This window comes from Pleurodeles waltl, chromosome 1_2 (genome assembly GCF_031143425.1).
Source record: "Pleurodeles waltl isolate 20211129_DDA chromosome 1_2, aPleWal1.hap1.20221129, whole genome shotgun sequence".
In the NCBI taxonomy this organism is placed as follows: domain Eukaryota; kingdom Metazoa; phylum Chordata; class Amphibia; order Caudata; family Salamandridae; genus Pleurodeles; species Pleurodeles waltl.
In genome coordinates, this window is record NC_090437.1 from 430,708,622 (window position 1) to 430,723,827 (window position 15,206).

A 15,206-nucleotide genomic window follows, 5' to 3' on the forward strand; every position below is an offset into this window, starting at 1 on the left:
CCTTGGGTGTCCTCCTGGGGTGGGCAAGGGTGGCAGGGGGTGTCCCTGGGGGCATGGGAAGGCACCTCTGGGCTCCTTCTGAGCCCACAGGTCCCTTAACGTCTGCCCTGACCCAGGCGTTAAAAAACGGCGCCCATCAGGCTTGGCGCCGTTTTTTAAGGCCTGCCCCCTCCTGTGCGTCAAAATGACGTCAGAGTATAAATATGGGGCACAGGCCTTAAAGTCATTTTTTGGAAGGGAACGCCTACCTTGCATATAATTAACGCAAGGCTGGTCCCCCCTTCCAAAAAATGACGCACATGGTGGAACTTTGACGCCCGCGGGGTCGGACGTCAAAGTATAAATATGGGGCAGGGTTTGCGCCGATTGTGCATCAAAAAGTTTGACGCACATTCGGCGCAAACAGAGTATAAATATGCCCCTCTGGTCCATGTTGTGTCTTGGGCCAATTCCTGTCGCAAGCATTTGGCCTACTCACACAAGTGCGGTGCCATTTTGTTTGGGGAGTCCTGGGAGAATGCCAGGTAGAAGGAACTTGTGGCTCCCTGCAGATTCCAGAACTTTCCATCACAGAAATGTGAGGAAAATATGTTTTTTTAGTTGAAGTTTAAAGTTTGCAAGGGAATGGTGAAAGCTATGCAAGTCAGCCCACCCTTCATACCTCTAGGGGTCTAGTTTTTAAAAAGGTACAGGTTGGCTAGGTTTCCCTAGGTGCCGGCTTAACTAAGGATCTGAAATCTTGAGCTATACACATTGGAAAAAAAAGGTTCAGTTTTCAATGAAAACATTTGCTGTTTCCATGTTGTGTTTTAGGACATTTCCTGTCACAAGCATTTGGCCTACCCACACAAGTGAGGTGCCATTTTTATTGGGAGACTGGGGGAATGCCAGATAGAAGGAAGCTTGTATCTCCCTGCAGATTCCAGAACTTTCCATCACAGAAATGTGAGGAAAATATGTTTTTTAGTCAAAGTTTGAAGTTTGCAAGGGATAGGTGAAAGCCATGCAAGTCAGCCCACTCTGCATACCCCTAGGGTTCTAGTTTTGAAAAAGGTACAGGATGACTAAGTTTCCAGAGGTGCCGGCTGAACTAAGGGTCTGAAATCTTGAGCTATACACATTGGAAAAAAGATTCTGTTTTCAGAGAAACAATTTGCTGTGTCCATGTTGCGTTTGGGGCCATTTCCTGTCGCAGGCACTTGGCCTACACACACAAGTGAGGTACCATTTTTATTGGGAGTCCTCTACAAATGCCAGGTAAAAGGAAGTTTGTGGCTCCCTGCAGGTTCCAGGACTTTGCATCACAGAAATGTGAGGAAAATGTGTTTTATTAGTCAAAGTTTGGGTTTGCAAGGAATTCTGAGGACAACAGTGTGGTGAAAGCCATACAAGTCAGCCCTCCCTGCACAACCCTAGGTGTCTAGGTTTCAAAAATGTACAGGTTGGCTAGGTTTCCTTGTTGCCAGCTGAACTTGGGTCGAAAATCTGAAGCTACCTATTTTGGCAAAAACGTTCAGTTTTCTGTTGAAAAATGTGGTGTGTCCATATAGCATTGTAGGCTGTTTTCAGTCACAGGCACTTGGCCTACCAACACAAGTGGGGTGCCCTGCTGGGTGGAAGGACGTTTGTGGCTTCTCCTGGATTTCATACCTTTTATCACAGAAATGTGAATTAAAAGTATTTCTTTAGTCAAAGTTTGAGGTTTGCGATGGATTGCGGGTCATAAAACCTGGTGTGAGCCATGCAAGTCAGCCCACCGTGGATGCCCCTAGATGTCTAGTTTTCAAAAATGTGCAGGTTGGCTAGGTTTCCTTAGGTGTGGACTGAGCTAGGGTACAAAATCTCGAGCTACCCACATTAGAATAAAAGGGCCAGTTTTTGGTGGAAAAATGTGCTGCATCCATGTTGCGTGTTAGCTGCTTCTTGTTTAGGGCACTCGGCCTACCCACACAAGTGAGGTACCATTTTATCAAGAGACCTGTGGAAGCATAGATTAACAGAACATTGGTTATGACCTGTTGGATTTTGCTGCATTTGTGCCTTTCAAATGTAAGTCAGTGTATAAAAAAGATGACATTTTGAAACATACCCTCCAAATCATACACTTATATGGGTACCCACAGAGATGTTGAAATGATTACTGCACCTAGACTCTACATTTTGTGCCCTTTTCAGAAATACATAAGCTTATTTGATAACCATTTTTCACTCTGCCTATTTTGCTATAAGACTTGGTCTGTACTCCGTACTCAATGAAAAACCATTGTATGGGGTGCCTCAGCTGTTGGCTCTGGGTACCTTGTGTTCTTGGAAAACCAACAAACCTTATCTATCCCCGCAATCAGAAGGTACTGGCGGATGTAGTAGTAATATATTTCTTTTATCAATCAGCCATTGTGACAAAAAGGTACAGATGAAAATGTTGCCACAAATGCCCATTTTTTCTTACTCATTTTTACTACTTCTTTTTTTAACAGTTATTTTCCTTGGCAAAACCTTGAGGGGTCCACAGATACAATCACTTGTTGAAATTTGAATTTTCTCTACTTTTCAGAAATCTATAGCTTTTCATCCATGAGTTTCACACTGGTTTCTACCCAAACTGGAAGTACGTTGAGAGCTAAAAAAATAGGGAAAATAGGCTACCTCTTAGAAAAATACCAAAACTGTGGTACAAAATTAGGTTTTTAGATTCAGCTCTGCTCTGCATGTTCCTGAAAGCTGGGAAGATGGTGACTTTAGTTCAGCAAACCATTTGTGGATGCTATATTTAAGGGAAAAAAGCCACTGTTATCTGGAGCATGTTTCCTATTTTTCAACCAATCTCAAAATGTTGCTATATTTTGCCTATTTTCTCGGTTTCCTCCAGGGTAATCCACAAACCTTGGGTACCTTTACAATCCCCAGGATGTTGGAAAAAAATTACACTAATTTGGCATTGATATCTTATGTGGAAAAAAGCTATGGAACCCTACGCCTGAACTACTGCAAATAGCCAAAAAAGAACTGGGCTCGGCTCAGCACATGGGTGGCTGGATAGGCCCAGCAACTAAGGGGTTAATGTGAACTTTGGTAAATAAAAAAAACAATTTAAATCATAAATCTGTTTATACACTGACTGTGTATGCTGTGTCTTACATCCAACCACTGTTTACAATCAGTGTTCAGAATCAAGGGATGATTGGATTTAATTTACAAATACACCATCAGTACCTCAGTTAACAACGCAATAACAAGATCTGTTTTAATTATTTAAGATGTTGTGTATAAAGTGTGACTTTTACAAAAAAAGAAGCTAATTTAATAAATATGCACTACAAAGACTGGTGTGGATGTGTTTTTTAATATAAATTAAGATATTGTTGACAAATAATTTTACTGGAAGATAAAATGAATTAATTTTAATCCAGGGTACGTCTGAGAGATTCAGCACAGAACATTTTAGTAAACACGTTGATAGATGTGCTTAGTTACATAGGAAGGGGAGCATACTGTTTCAGTAAAAGTAAACAAGCATTTTCAATGCAACGGGTCTCGCATTTGTTCAAGTTAGGGCTATTAGCGTTGTAAAGCAAAAGAAAATGCAGCGCGATCGCGCTGCGTGGAAAATAAACAGATAAAGGCCCATATTTATACTTTTTGACGCAAAACTGCGCTAACGCAGTTTTGCGTCAAAAAAATTAGCGCCGGCTAACGCCATTCTGAAGCACCATGCGGGCGCCATATTTAATCAATGACGTTAGCCGGCGTTAGCCGCCGGCGCTGCCTGGTGTGCGTTGAAAAAAACGACATACACCAGGCAGCGCCGGCGTAGGGGGATATGGAGCTTGGGCGTGAAAAAATGGGGCAAGTCAGGCTGAGGCAAATTTTTCGCCTTAACCCGATTTGCGCCATTTGTTTCGACTCCCAACCCCCATAGAAATGACTCCTGTCTTAGCAAAGACAGGAGTCATGCCCCCTTGCCCAATGGCCATGCCCAGGGGACTTCTGTCCCCTGGGCATGGTCATTGGGCATAGTGGCATGTAGAGGGGCACAAATCGGGCCCCCCTATGCCACAAAAAAAAAAAAAAAAAAAAAAATACTTACCTGAACTTACCTTAATGTCCCTGGGATGGGTCCCTCCAGCCTTGGGTGTCCTCCTGGGGTGGGCAAGGGTGACAGGGGGTGTCCCTGGGGGCATGGGAGGGCACCTCTGGGCTTCTTCCGAGCCCACAGGTCCCTTAACGCCTGCCTTTTACAGGCACTAAAAAATGGCGCAAAAGCGGCCGTACGTCATTCTTTTTACCCGCCCACTCCCGTGCGTGAATTTTGCCCGGGAGTGTAAATACAGCGCACATGCCTCGGAGTCAATTTTTTAGACGGGAACGCCTACCTTGCATATAATTAACGCAAAGTAGGTGTCCACGCTAAAAAATGACGCAAACTCCATGGACTTTGGCGCTAGACGCGTCTAATGCCAAAGTATAAATATGGAGTTAGTTTTGCGTCGGAATTGCGTCAAAAAAAACGACGCAATTCCGGCGCAAACGGAGTATAAATATGCCCCAAAGTAGCCCGGAACCCAGGCTGAAAACATCGAGCCTCGTATGTTTTTGGTACTTTACCGGTGCTGTGTAGGTGGGCTAAACACCAGAAAAGGCATGGCGTATGCATGTCTTTCACAAATGAAAGCAAGTAGATTTTAAAAGGCAAGCCCAGGAACTAATGTAAGTGACTGACGTAGCATGGGCGTGGTTTCAAGGCCAAAGAGAGAGTACAGAATGGACAGAGCACTTTGTGCTCACCCATAAAAAAGGCATATTTACAATAGAATGGTGCCCTCCTCAAGTTTGAAAGGACCCTTGCCAGACTCAAAATCTAATGAAAACTGTGTCTTATATATACATTGGCATTAACCACCCACTGGCACCATTTTTCGCATACATAATCCTGCACTACTCTAATTCTATTGTACCCAGAAAGCAATCATTATTGATCATTTTGAACGCTAGTCTCCCGGGAATATGGCACTTCAACGTTCTATATAACACCCAAGAACATCTCAACATGTCCACTCTTTAAGCATATTGGCAAAAAAAAAACACTAAAATGAAATCTCTAATCTTTATCAAAGTGTCTTTTTATTGGAAACACTATTCCAGATAACCCAGTCAAGCAATCCTCCACACCAGTAAGCTATTTTTCATCAATGTTTTAATTAGAGTGTTTGCCATAAAAAAAAGAAAACAGCCTCCTGCTAGTAGAAACAAAACCACATAGGAGGGTCTAACGAAGCTTGAAAAGTACTTAGCTTTGAATCTTTAGACTCATGCATGAAATGCAAAAATCTTTGTACTAATACTGCAGGCAACTGTATATGATGATTAATATTTTGCCCATACAGAAAAAGACCTAAAAAATACGGCTTTTTTTGTAAAAAGCATTGCAAAATGCCCTTTGTATGGTAACTAATAATTACTTTATGCATTCAAGAAGCACTTAATATCACAGTGCTGCTGGCAAATTATACATCACCTCTATTAAGTCAACACCTTTGTGCATTATGTATAGTGCCTCTTTGTGAATATGTTGAACCTTTATTGCGTCGAAGTGCGCGCTCTTGACATTTAACTAATGTGGAGAAAACTTGCACATCAAGGTGCCTTACATAACAGGCCTTCTTTATATTAAACAAATTGTTCTTGTATTTCAACTCAATAGCTCTTTGTATTTCAATGTCTCATGTGGAATGTAAAGTATAATAGAAATGTTGTTGTTAAACTAGCAGTTCACAAGCCATCTCACACAAAAACTATGCATCCATATCGTCACTAGGCCTGAGCAAATATATTTTGCTAGAAAGTCGGAAATAGTGAATATTGCACAAATTTCACAGGTGTGAAATTTTGCACAACTTCTTCACATGAGTGGGTGGTTTGAGCAGAGATTATCTTAATGAAGGCATTGCCTTTACGAACCAGTCTGCTTCTGTTAGCTGTTACTTCGAACACAAGGCCTGACCTTGCATTCGATTTGCACATGCAATACTTGCAAATTACTTTTGTCAAATGTTGTGTAAATTTGCATAATTTTCATAAAACCTGCTGAATTCACAGAACCATACCTACGCATCATCTTTTGGTAGACGCTATACTGCTTCAGAATGAGAATAGGGACACACAGGGAGTAGGTAGGTTAAATAACACAGGAATCAATGCAGGTCCTTAAATATTTGGCCACAGGAACAAAACACTGGGGGCCTCATTACAACCTTGGCGGGCAGCAACCGCCGCCCGCCAAGGTGTAACTGCTGTGCCCATTTTGACATCCCCGCTGGGCTGGCAGGCAGAAACTCGGTTTCCGCCTGCCAGCCCAGCGGGGATGTCGGCCGCAACATGGGAGCCGGCTCCTAATGGAGCCAGCGGTGTTGGGGCCATGTGACGGGTGCAGCTGCACCCGTCGCGCTTTTCACTGTCTGCTGTGCATGGCCAAGGGGCCCTTGCACTTCCTACCGCCATGGACAGGCTGGCGGGAAGGGGACTCGTAATCCCCTGGGCAGCACTGCAAGCAGCGCTGCTTTGGCAGATTAAAACCGCCGGGAAAACCGTGGCGGGAAACCGTGGTCGGATTCGGCAAAATTGTTGGCGGTACAATCGCCGAAACAGCCCGCCAGGGTTGTAATGAGGCCCTGGGTCTCATATTTCATACAATGCAGAAAGATATCTATCAAGATATGGCAAATTCCTGTTCTCTGCCTGCTTTTGTGCATAAACTGCTGCCTAGAGCCAAAGAAGGCACCCTTGCACAATGGACACCTTCCTACACAAATCCTCTGCTGCTTTTTCCTGTTTCTTCATGTGCTGCAGAATTCATAAAAACCTTAATTGTGTCAATCTCCAAGTCAGGATGAGAGCACCTGGATGTGTCCTCCTATAGGACATCTTCAATGTTTAGTTTGAACTACAAAATACTCATCAAAGTACTGACCAGCCCTTGACAACCACACAAGTGCAGAAAGATCAAAATGGTTTCAAACTAGAGTGTAACTCCTCACTAGATTAAACCGATCACTTACACCATCCAAAGGCAATATGTATCATTTAGGGAAAGACCAAAACAGTTGCAGGCCTCAACAGCAGTACTTAGTTTGGATATTATGTGGGAGCCACGCATGTTTCAGTATCTAGGGGACAAAATAAAAAAAATACCTGAATTTCAATTGTGCTTCTCACAAACATCTAGAATAGAAAGATTGCAATTGTGCCCAGTCTTCTTCAGAGTATTTTTTTTCCTGGGTGAGAGTTGTTAGAAATGGGGTCTTTAGTTGCCAGTCAGGTTGCCCCCGTCCGAGCAAGGACCCTCACTCTAGTCAGGGTAAGTCACACACAATCCAAATTATCCTGTGCCCAGTCTCTGGTAGCTTGGCACTGAGCAGTCAGGCTTAACTTAGGCAATGTGTAAAGTATTTGTGCAATAAATCATGCAATAACACAGTAGAACACCACAAAAATACACCACACAGTGTTTAGAAAAATATATAATATTTATCTGGTAAGATGCAGCTCAAAACAATTAAGATGCAATAAGTATATGTTGAAATAACACTGTAAAAATTATATAAAGTGTCTTTAGTCTCTTAAAAGCAACAAATGTCTCTTGTAAGCACAAAGTACCTGGTTTGCGTTCAAATTCTCCGTAAGGGACTGCAGAGGAGGAGATGCATGGAAAACGGGGAGGTGTGTGTCGGTTTTTCCAGTGCACACAGACAATGCCTCGTTAAGATTTCACGCAGGGCAGGCTTTGCGTCAATTTCTGGCACGTAGACTGGGATCCTCTTCGGGTTGTGGGGTTTTCAGATGCCCCGGTGATGATGTGTTGAAATCCAGCGCTTGCAGAACAAAGTCACAGGGGCTGCGTCGGTCCGGTGGGCGTTGCGTGGAAATTTCTACCGCACGGCAGGCGCTCCGTCAATTTCTCTCAGGAAGTCGGGCTGTGTCATTTCGGCTCGACTTTGCATTGATCCAGTGGGCCGTGCGTCAAATTTCCGGTCGCTACGCTGGCGCTGCGTTGATCTTCTCCTTGCGAAGTCAGGCTGTGTCGTTCCGGCTCGGTATGTGGTGATTTTCTCACCATGATGCAGGTTGTGCGTTGTTATCTGCAGGCTGTGCGTCAATTTCTGCCGCACAGGGAGTTCTCTTGCAGGAATGAAGTCTTTTTGGTCCTGAGACTTCAGGGAACAGGAGGCAAGCTCTATCCAAGCTCTCGGAGAGCACTTCTCAGCACAGCCAGAAAGCAGCAAGGCTGCAGTCCTTCTCAGAAAAGCAGTCAGGTAAGTCCTTTGGGCAGCCAGGCAGTCTTCTTGGCAGGATGCAGGTTCTGGTTCAGGTTCTCTTCCCCAGGAAGTGTCTTGGTGAAGTAGAGTGTCTACCTCAGTAGTGTCTGAGCTGGTAGGGTCAGAGACCCTACTTTAATACCCAAATGTGCCTTTGAAGTGGAGGAGAATTTAAAGAGTGGCTTAGAAGTGCACAAGGTCTCCTTTCAGTTCAATCCTGTCTGCCAGGGTCCCAGTAGGGGGTGTGGCAGTCCTTTGTGTGAGGGCAGGGCACTGTCCTTTGACATGTAAGTGTCTGGTCCTCCACCCTCCCAGCCCAGGAAGACCCATTCAATATGCAAATGTATGGAAGTGTGACTGAAAAATGTTTGAGGTTTGTATGAGTGAATGCACAAGGGAGCTGTCAACTAAACCTAGCCAGACGTGGATTGTAAGGCACAGAAAGATTTAAGTGCAGAGAAATGCTCACTTTCTAAAAGTGGCATTTCTAAAATGGTAATATTAAATCCAACTTCACCATTAAGCAGGGTTCTGTATCACCATTCTGGCCATTCTAAATATGACCTGGCTACTCCTTTCAAATCAGGATCTACCACTCAAACAGTATATAAGGGTGGCCCTAATGCTATCCTATGAAAGGAGCAGGCCTCACAGCAGTGTAAAACGAATTGATGAGTTTTACACTACAAGGATATATAGAACATAGATGTTCATGTCCTGCCTTTTACCTACATAGCATCCTGCCCTATGGGCTGCCTAGGGCCTACCCTAGGGGTGACATATGTAGAAAAAGGGGAGTTTAAGGCTTGGCTAGTACTTTTAAATGCCAAGTCGAAGTGGCAGGGAAACTGCATACACAGGCACTGCAGAGGCAGGCCTGAGACATGGTTAGGGGGCTACTTATGTGGGTGGCACAACCAGTCCTGCAGCCCACTAGTAGCATTTAATTTACAGGCCCTGGGCACATACTTGACTAGTGACTTACAAGTAAATTAAATAAGCCAATTTGGTATGAGCCAATGTCACCATGTTTTAAGGAGAGAGCATATGCACTTTAGCACTGGTTAGCAGTGGTAAAGTGCACAGAGTCCTAAAGCCAGCAAAAATGAGGTCAGAAACAAGAGAAGGAGGAAGGCAAAAAGTTTGGGGGTGACCCTGAAGAAAGGCCATTTCCAACAAGAATGGACCACATAAGTAGAGTTTTCATAGGTTTTACGTAAACATCCTCGATCATCACACGTTACACTCATAATATCAGTTTCCTATAAATGTCCCATGAAAGAGATTGGGTTATTGGTTGATGGAGCGGAAACCTTACTCAAGCAGCAAACACATTCCTTGTCAGGGTGAACCACAAAAGTCACTAACTTAACATGTGCTTAACCGTCTGGTGGCTTGACACAAAAGTAGAAAGGCTTAACTTAGAGGCAATGTGTAAAATATTAATGCAGTACACAAACAGTAATACAATGAAAACACAACACAAGAAAAAGCCCACACTAGTGTCGAAAAAAATGAAGTAAAGTTTAATGGGTAAAATGGTACTAGAACAGCAAAAGTCCACTCAGTAAATCTGGAGATGTGCAATTTCAAAGACTAAAGCAAAAACAGCACCAAAAGCAGAAAGGACCATCTGGGTTTATCTGGTTATGCCTGACTGGGACATAGTCACACTTTCAAGCCGACCACAATGGCATATTGCTGTGTACAGGACCAAGTTTGGTCCTGTACACAGCCAGTTTACCTGGTTGTACTTAGACTGAGATGGAAGGTCCAGAGTTGTGCTGTGTCATGTTACATCGATTCTGATGGGGCAGTCAATCAGGAGCTGCAGGGTGCTGCATTAAGGTGTGTCACACTGAGTCAATTCTGATGAGGCTGCTGATCCGGAGCTGTGAGGTGCTGCAATGCAAGATCTTGCATTGAGATTCGTCATGTTGTGTCAGTTACGATGTGGCCGCCGATCAGGAGATATGAGGGGCTACAATGCAGGGTCCTGCGTCAAGATATATTGTGCTGCAATGGTTCTGAAGAGACCATCAATCAGGAACTATCAGGTGCTGCAGTGCAAGGTCCTGCGTTGTGCTGTGTCCAATTACATTGCTCTGCCTTGGTTCTAAGCGAACCCCCAGTTGGGCCAGGTGGAGTAGGCTTCAATGCCAGCCAAATATTCAAGACTTGGGATTCACTTCCAAGGCATCAGGATTCACCCCAGCAGAGGCCAGCATTAGGATACAGGCATGTCCAGTTGAGTCGGGCAGCTGCGAAGATGCAGAACGAGTCTTTACAGAGTGTTATGTCCCTGTAGTTCACAAGAGGAGGCCAGTCACCTAGCTCCTGGAGTCACTCTGGTGGTCCTGGACTCAATGAGCAGGTCCAGTCTTCCTTCCTCAGGCACCAGGGCAGTCCCTTTTGCAATAGGGAAGCAGGGCAATGCTTCCAGCAGCAGGGCAGCATGGCAGTCCTTCTTCAGAGTCTTCCACAGGTGCAGCATGATCTGAAAGTTTGTCTGAGGGTCCACTATTTATACCTGGTGTCAGCTTTGAAGTAGGCAACATTTCTAGACTTCACCCCACAGCTTGTTATGGAGTTTCATTTCTTCACCTGCTTTGGTCCCAGGAGGTCTGAGGTTACAAAAGTCTTTTCTGAAGTTTTTGTGTGTGTGCTGGGGCAGCTGCATTGAAGTGCAAGTTTGGTATGTGACAGCTCGGTCCCGCTTATCACGTCATGCTGGCCCATGCTGCCAACACCCAGTCCCCATTTTCAGCTACTGTCTGGGAGGGTTACACAAAGACCAACTGCCAACGACACCTGGTCATGAGACCCAGGGCATAGACTGCAGACCCCAAGTGTTTAGAACAAAAAAATGCCAACTTTCTGAAACTGATATTTTCAGAATTGTGACGTAAAATTTACTATTAAAGAGGATTTTAAATTACAATTCTTTAGAGACCAAACAGGACATTTCTACCTGTAACCAAGCACTTATTATTATTAAAAGAAATAAGGTAATCTAATGTTATCTTGTGGAAAGGGTAGGCCTTGTAGTAGTGAAAAACAATTATAAGAGTGTTTCACTAACAAGACTTGTAAAAACTAAAAGTACATATCCATTTTTTAAAATACAATGCACCCTACACTTTGGACTGTGTTGCTTCAAACAATGCACATTTTCATCATATTTTCTAACCATAAGCCAGCAGATATAGCTCTTGCTGTGTTTACAAGGCTAGTGTACATATGAAGCATCAAAATGATGGCCTTAATTGGGGTGTCCAACATCATTTGAGTGCTGCAATTCCAACCCGAAATGATTGCCATGCCTGTCTAAAGAAAGAAGGGGCCCTGTCAGTACTCCAATTTAGGGTGCAGTGGCCTAAGGCGAGGCCCTTGCTGCTGCCACCTGCAGACCTCCAACCTGTCAGGTACTGGTGGGTAAATGACTGTCCCAGAGAAGCAGCATATGCAGAGTTGTGTGAGTGGTCCTCCCACTGTGAGCTCTCAATTCTTGCAAGGCAGTCTGTCTCATCCACGGAATGGGCAGAAGCAGCACCCCACTAGACCTTACTGCTGCAACTGTCATAGCACTGTCCAGTGTAGAGGTCGAGTGTCCTGGACTGTATATTGCTTTGTTTATGTTTGCCCCATGCACTCCCAGCCCCTCCATCTCCATTAGGGACAGTATAAGGGATCCAGAGGATCATGTCATGTTACCAGATTGTAGGCAGTTAGGTCCAGGAGATCCTTCAGAAGATGGCCAACATGCTCACAGTGAAGCCCTGCCTACCCTACCAACTGTTTCATTGCTATTACAGGAATCCTGTCCAATGTCCAAAATGTGCACACTGTTCCATATCCTAAATGACTTCTGAGGCAGATGGCCAGATCCCATTAATCCATTTTTTATGAATTACATTTATGGCAACCATAAATATTTGCTAAGGTAGTATCAAATGTGATCAGTTATCAAACATTTCTTGAACTTCACAAAAAATACTGTATTCAACATTTATTCACAAGTTAATATAGCTAATCTCAATATGTTAATTACTTTGTACTAGTTTACAGCAAATTTGAAAGGGTCACATTTCTTTTCAATGTTTGGAACATGAAACTGAGTGAGAAGGATAAGAAGAACACTTAGTAGGTATTCCATAGATGTTATTGTCCTGTTTATTAAAACAGTTTTAAATTAGTAACCTATCAAACCATATAACATTGGCTCCTGGTAGAGCCAAGTGTCACAAGCAAAATCCTTTTGGACCCAAAAGGACTAGAACAGCTACAAAAATGTACATTAAGAAACATAGCCAACAAAACATGCACTTGTCAACAGCAAACCTCATTTCCCACTCATCATTGGAACAGCTGAAGTATGAAGGTAGATTTATGGGAGTCAAGGTCATCAGTCTCTGAAAGATATTGACTCAATACCTAAGGGCAGAGTCAAATTACATTCATTTCAGAAAAGCCTAGTCTGGGCAGAGACCTGATCCTAATTCTTAGGCCTCATGTGCGAAGAATGCATTATGTAGATTGGGTTGTAATTTGCACACCTACTTTTACAAAATGAATTTATATTATTAGAACCAAACTATGTGTTAATGGGTAGGTTCACAAAATACAGGAATGTACTTTGTTGCAATTCGACCTACCTCACATATTTAATGAGGTAGGTTGCAATTTGAGACTAACTACGATTGGCTATAATCAAAGGTGTAGTGACCTGCTGGGATCAGCAGACCACCATGTACCCAATCGCTGTTAAATAAACCAAACTTTTTTTTTATTCAGCCAGTTTTTCTAAAATGTTTACATCCTTTTTTAAGATTAGGTAGTGGCCCATTGGACCACTGCCTACTCTTAAAAAATGCTTTTCACCATTCACAAAGAGGAAGGGATCCTTTGGGGACCTCTTTCTGAATTGGTTAGCACTTCCTTTCAATTTGTGGTAAAATAATAATGCTTTACGACTGGATTTTAGTAACAAAATAATAATGTATACATTAAGGAACCAGAATGGGTTTAGTACATTTAAACAAGTGTTTTAGAGGTCGCAAACCCACCGATTTACAGAATTTGAAGGGCAGATTTATGAGCCCTTGGTGCCTCCTTGTGCCAAATTAGTGTCTTTTTTTACGCGAATGTCGCCCAACGAGGCCGACATCGCAGACCAAATTTACAAAATGGCACAATGCATGCATTGCGCCACTTTGTAACCCCTTGCACCACATTATGCCTGCACCAGGTATAATGTATGCAAGGGGGCATCCCCCCACTAGGGGGGGCAGAATAAATGACGCAAAGAAATCTAAGAGATGCTCAGAGCATCTGTTAAAAGGAGACACACCATTGTTTACATAGGGCCTCAATGGGCTTTGCAGGATTAGCGTCCACATTTTTTACGCTAATCTGGCAAAGCTCCGAACTAGTGTCCAAAATTTGGACGCTAGTCCCTAACTACTGCCATGGCATGCCGTATCGTAGATACGGTGCACACATGGTGGCTTTAGGGGTGCACTAAGGGGCGCACAAAAATTGACACTGCACTGGGTGCAGCATCAGTTTTCTTAAATCTGGCCCTGACTGCTAAGGACAGTTAAAACATTTTGGGGCAGATTTAATGAAAGTGGCACTGCACCCAGTGCAGTGCCACTCTCCTTGCCCCCCCCCTACTGCCACTATGTGTGAGCCGTTTCTAAGATAAGGTGCACCATGGCACAAGGTCTGGGACAACAGCGTCAACATTTTTGACACTATTGGTTTACTGTTTAGGGTTAGTGCTATAAATTTGGCGCTAACCCTGAACAGTACATAGGGACCCATTGCAAACAATGGTGTGCCCCTTTTACCGCCTGCTCTGAGCAGGCATTAAAGTGCTGAAAAAAATGATGTAAAGAAATCTCTTAGCACCATTTTTTTGGCTCCTCTTGCGGGGGAATGAACCCTTTGCATACATTATGCTTCGCACATGCATAATGTAGGGTTACAAAGTGGAACAGTGCATGCATTGCGCCACCTTGTAAATATGTTGCAGAGAAAAGGCCACCTTAGAACTGCCTTAGTGTAAACAAAATGATGCTAAGGCAGCTCTAAAGTGGCTCTAGGCCCTCGTAATCAGGGCCTTTGTAAGAGATCCCAGATTCTCTCTGCTCGGTTGGGCAGCCCAGACTTTTCAGATGATAGCGGTGTCTGTACTGAGCAGTGCCTTGCCAGTTTATGGCAACACAGTGTAGCCAGGTGCTCCTATTAGAAGGGCAAAATGAGAAGATGTGCTGGTCAGAGGAAGGTGCCAGAATTTCAGGATGCTTCAATGAGCATAAGTAAGAAACAGTGCAGAGGCTGGAGCAGAGGCTGGATGGAGGAGAAATCTGAACTACCTGGTAACTCACAGCACAAGACAGCCTGGCTGGGCATGAAAGCTCAGAACGTACCTGCTCCTCAGCTGGGTGGATCACTGGGACCTGTGTGAATATGCATGGCACATGGACTACTGGAAGGCCCTTCTGAATACAGCATGAGGCAAGCTCACGTCGACCCATCCCCACCATAGCAGAAGCATTCTAGGCAGCTGCATCCATTGGGAGGCCAGCTGAGGCAATTCCCCCAACCTGCACCCATGAAAGCATAATGAATGGAATGGTGGCATTTCCATGATAATATGATGTCACCACTCTCACCCACTGTATAAAGAACATAAAGTGAATGTTTGACTTGGAATGGTGAGGGCCTGGAAAAAGAGGCAGCCTGAGAAGGCCAATAATGTTTCAATCGGCCTACAGACATCTGTCCCCAGGAGTGACTGAAAGAGTCCCCATAAATAACTGGCCCCACCAGCACTTTATTACGTCCAGCTTTAACCACTAGCAAAAATAATTGAAAAATATATTGCTT